General features: G+C 38.5%; 1 long non-coding RNA gene across 1 annotated transcript; it reads right to left on the bottom strand.

The window, feature by feature from the left end:
- Positions 1 to 876: 876 nt before the first annotated feature.
- Positions 877 to 5,140, bottom strand: LOC124148681. Its single transcript, XR_006863001.2, has 3 exons — positions 4,644 to 5,140; positions 4,271 to 4,388; positions 877 to 2,470 (listed from the first exon to the last, which is right to left on the bottom strand). It is a non-coding gene; the product is annotated as an uncharacterized LOC124148681 (long non-coding RNA).
- Between the last annotated feature and the right edge of the window lie 2,088 nt (positions 5,141 to 7,228).

Raw genomic sequence — 7,228 nt, 5'->3', positions numbered from 1 at the left:
TACAGTGGATGTATAGTTCACCCATAGCAGTGTCCATGTATCAACTACAACACTTTCAATGCTTACAGGCTGCATTAGAACAAAGTACTCAACCAGGCAGCCTATTTCTGAAGGTATCAAAGTGACATGTATTATATCGACAGTATAAACTGCCAAGCATCACGTATCTCCAACTGAAAGGACTAACTCCAACAGGCATCCATAAGGACATGGTGTCAACTTCAGGGGATGATGCTCCTACCTTTATCACTGTTAAAGAAGTGGGCAGCAAAGTTCAAGAGACCTTCGACGATGATCCAAGAAGAGGAAGATCTTCAACCGCTACCCTTAGGAAAATGTTGATGAAATACTTGAAATAAGTATTGATGATCGACGACTCATCACAAGTCACATTCGGTATACATCTCTCATGGAGAATAGTGTGACGAATGAACTGGGTATGACAAAGGTTTCAGCACTCTGGGTGTCAAGGATTCTGGCTCCTGGTCGAAAACGTCCCAGGTTCATCATCTCCCTTGCGATGTTAGGTTGTTTTGATTTTATAGCCATTTGTAACCAGGGATGGGGCTTGGGTTCACCTCTGCCAACCAGAGACTAAACAACTGTCAAAGCAGTGAAAACATCTTACATTTCCTCCTCCATCGAAGGCAAGGAATGTTCGAACCCTTCAGAAAATTGTTTTAGATCCGACACATAAATACATTTTGATACAAATAAACAATGTGGATAGAAGAAGCAGAAGAATTTATTTTGTACAGAACACCCTCGTAGGGCAGGGTACAAACTATCGACATATGGACATAAATATAACTATAGACATGAGAGGTAGATATACATAATGTACATTATATGGAGAGATATTATTTTCATTTACAGTATATAAACATTTATGTATGTATGACGTGGCTGGCAGCGTACACATAGTGTTGATACTGTATTGATAGAATAGAATAGAAATTTTTCTTTCCTTTTTATGGTACAAATACGCCCACTTGGGACCTGGTACAAAAAAGCATGTATATGGTAGAGATGAGAACATGGTATATATATATACAACATAAATGCATGAATTTATCTTATCTAATTAGGGCCCTTATGTTGTTTTCAGCTTAAACATGCGAAATACAGTCCTGGCAACAAGACCTGACCATTCGGACAGAACCTATTTTCAACTGGAGTGCTGGAGTATCTTTAACTTTCAATTTCAAAGCTGTGAAGACTCAGTCGGAGATTGGTAAGGGCCCTTCTGTGGCTTGTATTCTTTCACAGTTGTGAGATAGATTATCTTTTAATCCATATTTGTCATTTATCCGCCCCAGATGTCGCAGCTTATGGTTTACACCGGTTTGCACCTGGTCAGTTTCAATGAGATACAGATCTTTAAACTTTGATATCAGGCTTTTTTAAGTGGTGATGTTTCGATGGGGACCTTCAAGTATCACACTGTGGAGAAGACAATCAATGGATCAGAAGTAGATTTAAACAGCTGACAGCCCCATATTTCAGAACCGTAGGATGCTATTGGAACCACAAGGGCATGATAGAGTCGTAGAAAGATTTCTATGGATAAATGGGTATTTGTTGTCAGACTGTGTTAAATTTTGAACCAAGCCCGCATAGCCTTTCCTTTCAAGGTTGAGATTGCTTTCTTGAAAGAACCATTTTGATGACATATTAGCCGAAGGTAGGTGTATGATTCACTGATTTCAAGCGGCGCTGTCCCTACATTAAAATGAACATTCAAACTACAATAAGTTTGGTTTTTGATATATTAACTTTTAATTTCCAGTCCTCTGTAAATCTGCATAAGGTATTAATGCTGGTCTGGAGACATTTTGGTGTCTGTGACAGCAGTAGCAGGTCATTGGCAAATAGTAACCCATTTTACACGAAAATGTTATAAAAACATCCCTAAAACATTTTATGAAACGTTCCGGAAATGTTGGAAAAATGTTTTTTTCACGTGATTATGAATGGTTCCAGAAACGTTTAAGAACCATTTTCCGGAAACATTTGGTTATAACGTTTCCAAAACGTTTTTGTAAAATATTGAAGAAATACTTTAATTTGAAAACGTTTTATTCATGTGATTTTGTATGGTTCCAGAAACGTTAAAGGAACTTTTTCTGTGAACATTCGGTTATAACGTTTCCAAAATGTTTTGAAAACGAACCAGGGTGCTGGAAAAGCTCAGTCTTTGGCTGCCAATGTTCAAAACGTACACCGCCCACTCACTGTTAACAAGGTAAAAATAATTAAGACAAAAAATCAGGGACTGTACACCCTTCAGGCATGTACTGCAGAAAACACAATACCAATGACCGACATGGTAATGTCTTCAACATTCAGTCAACAAAGAACTTTAAGACTCAGTTCTGTGGAGATTTTAATTATTTTAGAAAACGTTTACACCTTTCTACATCATGATAGTCAGAATCTTCTTTCTTTGGTTTTGCCTTGATCCATTTTTCTAAAACATAAAACAAAATACGTCTGCATCATTCACAGCCCCTGGTGTATTTGGTGTATTCCCCAATATACCTAACATTTCCGTGTGTATCTCCTGGAATGCTGTTGTCTCCTTTTGCCCCTGGCTGCAGCGAAAACAACAATATTCCACATTATAACAAAGTTATAACTTGAACTATATTCAATGAGCATTATATTGTTAATCCAAAGATGAAATGTATCATATAGGTTCATAAAATTATTTTAATTCTAGAGACCAATTTGTCTAGTGACGCTCCATGCTGTGGCCAGTCTCGATCAAACTTACAAATTTTTGTAATTCAGCATTGCTTTTTTCATGGGTACATACTATGGAAGAACAAATGTGTCGGAAACTCAAAATTTAAACAATGTCGCTCATGGGCCTGCCCATACACATACAGGCTGACATGGGCTATGAATAATAAAGTGCCCGCTTGCAAACGTCCTTTGAGAAAATTGAAGGCCTTCATTGATGTAATGAATCTAATTACCAGTTACCGGTCGTCGTATGCTCACATTCTCTTCTTTAGTCCCGTCACATCAATCTTTAACTGTTGTGCGTGTGGGTGACAGGTGCAGTTTGTAAGACATAAAAATGTTCTGTACAGTATTCAAATATCAAGTGGTATGCAAGTCCATGTGCAGCTACATGTACTTATATTGTGCAGCTGAAGAAAACAACCGAAATTTTAATGTGATATGGGAAGAGGAGAAATTTATTTACTTAATGAATTCAAACTGTATACACAAATTGCTTGCCGCAAGGCTATTTAAAATGTTTAGGAGACGACAGTCGTCGCCATGATTATTAAATTACCTCTCTCTCTATCTATCCTTTCTTTTTCTTTCGTTGTTGAATTGAGGATTTTGCTAATGTTTCCTGTGAGTCTTCTGATTTCGTAGCTAAATTCCCCACCTCTCACATTATATATTATGTATATATTTTGTATATATTGCATATAGTGTCTCATGAGCCAATGTCTGGCTGGACGCACTCCATACACCTTTGTTCATCGATTTTATATTGTACATGTTGTGTGTGTGACACTTTAATAAACATTTTACTACCAATGTATTTTCCTAGTTGTTTACACCAGGGGCTTTATGCACTGTGAACTTCATTTCAATGCCACATTGAATAATGCGACTATTACTAACAATGGATCGCAACGACAGACCATCTTTGAAAAGAACTTGGTATCAAACAAACCGTGAGATTAACATTACGAGACCGTGAGAAACAACTTGTTGTATTAGCCAACTTAAATACAACAGCATCCCTTTGTATTTCTACACAATATGATATGCCACAAGCTGACCTCTGGAATACGCTTTAAATACACGTTACTCTCTGCATTCGCCACGGGTGAAGTCATTCATAGCTGATGGGAATTTGATGATTGTTCAAGTACATAAGGGTATATATCTTCCGCATATGCACATTAAAGTTTTCACTTAGATCATTCCGTATTGTGTTGGTTGGTTTCTGGTGCACTTGTTGGCTTTCAGGAATGTTATTGTCTAACCCCCTCAGCCACCGAGGCTTCCACAAAAATGAAAATCCGACAACAGGTACTCTAGGGGAACGTTGCAAGTCACGAATCGCTTAGAGAAAGCAAATTAATCTCTGCAACAGCAACTCTTCCAAAATGGCACAAGTATCGCTTCATTGCCTTTACGTAGAAGAACGTACTAAAAGAGGCTCGATGACGAGCTGATGAAATTGATGACTACTTTGAAGATGTGGAGCAGACAAATGGTATGATGAGTTGTTAGCTACCTTTGCTCATTTCCTCGTTGATCCAGTCACGCATTTCTTGTTCCGCTTGCAAAGTCAGCCACCATTTTGATTTGAGAACGAAGCGACCTCAGCCAGCAATTGTTTCGCTTACAAGCGGCTGAAAGTTAGCGCACTGTTGTAAGGCGAATCACTGTACATCGCTTGCAAGAGATACGCGCTTTGCAAAGCACCCCCAGATCACGTACTTTGTGTACCCCTCTTACAAATGTAAATTGGCACGGCTCCCATGGCCGACAGCTATGAATACAAAATGCCATTTAGAAAGTGGTTAAAAGTAACAAATGTTATATTTACACAATGCCATTTAGATACTGCTGAGATAAGCGGATACTGTGTTTGAAAACGAACTTACCCCCTAAGAAATCAGAGTTCGACGATCCAGCTCTTGCTGCACAATGTCACTTGGATGTAGGGTAAACTTGAACTGATGATGGCGGGTGCAAAATATGACGTAATAGTTTGACGTCATTCTGACGTCTTTTCACGAGACAACATGGCATTTTGTCACAACATTTTAAAATTGTTTTCGAAACGTTTGTGTGATATCAGTTTATGTGCCTCTGTGATCAGCAACAAACAAATCATGTGAACTTTTGTCTTACTCATATCTGCTATATTTTCTTTAGACATTTAGTCTACAGATTAAACTGTAACTGTTGAGAAAATATTCTATTAATGCAATACCAATCCACAGCATTATGAAAAGGGAGTGTGCTGGCTGGGGAACTTGTGTTCAACTATAGGCTGTTTGGGTCGTAATCCGTACTCACTTTAATACATGTCGATAACATTTCATGAAAACATGTTCTAGCATAACATTTCTGCAATGTGTTGAAACATTGCAGTAACATGTTATGAAATAGTTTCGCCTATGTTATAGCATGATGTTCTCGAATAACATTTTGAATAGCTGTAAAACATTTCTAAAACGTTAATAAAATGTTTTGACGAAAATGTTTTTGAAAAACTACAATGAAACCTTTTGAAAATGTTTTGAAAATGTTATGTCTTAGCTGGGAAGTTTGTTAAAGGGACGTCGTCTAGCAATGGGGCAGCAGTATCATTAGTTGATAGGTAGTCCTTCAAGTCGTTAATGTAGATATTGAACAGGGTTTGGCTACAAACACAACCTTGCTTGACTCCTGTATTGGATTTGACAGGACTAGTGACGCCATCCCATGTCTTGATGATATAGGAGACATTTGAATACATGCTGTTTAAAACATTCAGGATTTTTCCTGTATTGCCATATTTTTTCAGTTCATAGTGGAGTCCCTCTCGCCCACACCGAGTCAAATCCCTTGCTGAAATCCACGAAGCAAGTATATAGTTTTTTCTTTGACTGCCTGTACTTCTTTGTGATTGTTCTTAGTATAAACATATTGTTCTGTGGCTGCTCCTGGATCCTGCCTGGCTTGTGTCATAGTGTTTGTTCGAGTCCATATGTTTGGTTATTCTTGCATTAAGTATTGATAAAAACAGTTTTGAGAGACAGCTACCGAGAGCTATGTCTCTGTAGTTGTTAACATCATCGAGATTCCCTTATTTGTGGACAGGTACGATGTATGACTATCTCCATAGTGAGGGGAAAATGCCAGCGTCTAAGATGGTGTTGAAACGTTTAAGTATAGAGGAGGAACGCATGATCATTTCTTTAATCACCAGGTCAGTGGTCCAGTTATTCTAGTAGAGTCCTATGTTACTTCTTGGCTGCCCATTTCCTTCCTTTCTTGTATTTCTTCTGGCCTCATAGAATTTCTTTTGTAACGCTCTATCAAATTGGAACTTTTTTTGTGATCCATCAAGGCTGAATTCCTTTGTCTTCCGTTTCACTTGAACAAGCCTGACTGCACATTTCGGTGCATCAACAAACTATTTGTAAGGTCTGCTGTTGCTGTGTCTACATCACTTTAGGGGAACATGGGAACTAGTCGTTCAGTGAATGAGAGTGTGATGAACGAAGGTTTTTTGTGTAGACGGATCCTGTCTCTGACTTCCAAACGAGTTTTAAGATTCTTTCTGCTTTCATGTTAGAAGGATGAGGTCTTGATTTCTTCTCTTCTGATAGTAAGGGACAGCTGATGTTGGCAAGTATTGAACCGGCCATTGGGTGAGTGGATGGACTTTCAGCCTGTTGAACATGGTGTAATCCTCACACTTTGCAATAACATAGTCCACAGTACTGCATCCCTCATATTTCTAGGATGTGTAATGGCCAAATATGTCACCCATGATCCTACCGTTAAGAATACAAGTGTTTGTGTTACTACATGTTTGTATTAATTCCCTGCAAAACTTGTTGACAGTACAATCAGTGTTGTTCCTGATGAGGGGCAAGTTTGATGTATCCATTGTAGGTGGTAAGGGAGATTTGTCTTCTTTATGATTAGGCAGCAGGTCAAACAGGCTCCCAGTCCTGGCATTGAAGTCGCCTCCCACCACTAGAAAGCCTTTTGAGCCATAGAGTACAAGCTTTTGTTCCAAAACAACAAATAAAACAGATTGTTTACTTCCTCAAATAGTGGAGTTCTCTGGTGGAATATAGATAATACCTATGTAGATATCGTTGGCAAGATTGAATATTTACCCATTGATCTTTATCCACAGCATGTCCCCGGCGTCCTGATCAAAGACTTCTAGTGAAGATTCATATGTTTTCTTGTACATTAAAGCTGCACCATCTCTCGTTTTGTCACCTCTACTATCGGAGCTTCTTAACCTAGGGTTGCATATCATATTATAGTCTTTAAAGCTATCACTAAATACTTCAGCTTCTACCTCCTCCTGTTTAAACCAACATTTGGTGAGACCTATGAAATCAGGATATTCTATGGACTGGAGCAAATCCCACTCTTGTCCATACAATGGATATTGTCTTGTATTGATGACTGTGCATGAAAGTAACATTCACTGTTTCCTCGGAACAATTCGTAGGTT

The sequence above is a fragment of the Haliotis rufescens genome, unplaced genomic scaffold (genome assembly GCF_023055435.1).
Source record: "Haliotis rufescens isolate VD_foot unplaced genomic scaffold, xgHalRufe1.0.p SCAF_1, whole genome shotgun sequence".
Lineage (NCBI taxonomy): Eukaryota > Metazoa > Mollusca > Gastropoda > Lepetellida > Haliotidae > Haliotis > Haliotis rufescens.
Note: the sequence above shows the minus strand (reverse complement) of the source record. Positions and strands in the feature narration are given on the sequence as shown.